At 49.3% G+C, this 1,207-nt stretch overlaps 1 non-coding gene across 1 annotated transcript; it reads left to right on the plus strand.

Moving 5' to 3' along the window:
- The first annotated feature begins 767 nt into the window (after window positions 1-767).
- On the plus strand, window positions 768-839 carry Trnae-cuc (transfer RNA glutamic acid (anticodon CUC)). Its single transcript has one exon. It is a non-coding gene; the product is annotated as a tRNA-Glu (tRNA).
- The last annotated feature ends 368 nt before the right edge of the window (window positions 840-1,207 follow it).

Here is a 1,207-nt window from a genome sequence, read left to right on the forward strand (position 1 = left end):
TCGTGTACGGTCGTCATGACGATACTTTCTCAGGTGTTGATAAGTAGGCGCGTAGCGCCCACTTTTCCACTTGAGCCCGCACTCTGCCAGCGCCTACTACCATGTGGTGACCACCGGATGGTGGGCAATTTTCTCAACTGTTGTGCGCCGTTGATGTCTTTGTCGATGGCATTTTTTGCTTCATGGCGCGTGGACACTTTGTGTGCGTCGCAGCTGCGGTGACCACCGCTTCGGTCACTTTGCCGCCGTGATTGATCACGGGCAGCACCTGATGGTCAGTGGAGGCGCCCGAAGATGATTGCATAGGCCGGCGGCCGCAAATGGCGTTGGATAGACATAGAAACTGACTGACGACAGCAGCGGTGGGGCTTGCGTAATCTCCGCTACTTTTTTCGGCCAAACGTCATGGTGTCAATATTGGCAGGTTGTCGAGTGGATTACTGGCGGAGACGTAATTATCTTAAAAAAAAAAACTCCAGTGAAAACACTGCGTGAAAAGTGTTGCCACTTTTTACCGAGACGACGAGGTTAGGGGGCTCATCAGTGGCCACAATAAATCCAATCCAACAGCCAATTTTCACTCACTTGTTGACCTGTGAAGAGACCAAATCTAACAAGACTAGCAAAAACCAACTGCAATCAAACCACTGCTTGAGGTAACCTTTTTCCAATTAGAAACTATTATGTTTTGATATGCTTCTTTGAAAAGTTCTACCCTCTCAAAGCTGCTTCCAACATGATTTGATTCTGCCCCCTGCTTCATTAAGTCCCATATTGTCTAGTGGTTAGGATATCCGGCTCTCACCCGGAAGGCCCGGGTTCGATTCCCGGTATGGGAAGTTTTTTTTCTTTCTCTTCAGCCTTCAAACTACCTTCACCGACGTACTTTTTCGCAGCGGCCCAGCAACAAGTAATTTCTTACCTCACTCTCCAGTGCACACACCGCGTTGGAATGTGCGCGCAATATTTGTCGTGACGGTGTCATTAATCCCTTCTTGCGCCTTGTTTTCCATGGCCGACTCCGTCGTCCTCGTTGTCGTCTTCTTGCTTCCAACGATGGCTTATCGCAAAACCTCGGTACGGTGCATGCTCGACTGTTATTAGTTTTTTTTGCTGCTGCTGCTGCGGCGGCGGCGGCGGCCCTCTTGCTGTTTTATTTTCCACCGATTGCTGTGATTTCAACTTTTCATCGTTTTTTCCTCCTCCG

Source organism: Culex pipiens, chromosome 3 (assembly GCF_016801865.2).
Source record: "Culex pipiens pallens isolate TS chromosome 3, TS_CPP_V2, whole genome shotgun sequence".
NCBI classification, from domain to species: Eukaryota; Metazoa; Arthropoda; class Insecta; order Diptera; family Culicidae; genus Culex; species Culex pipiens.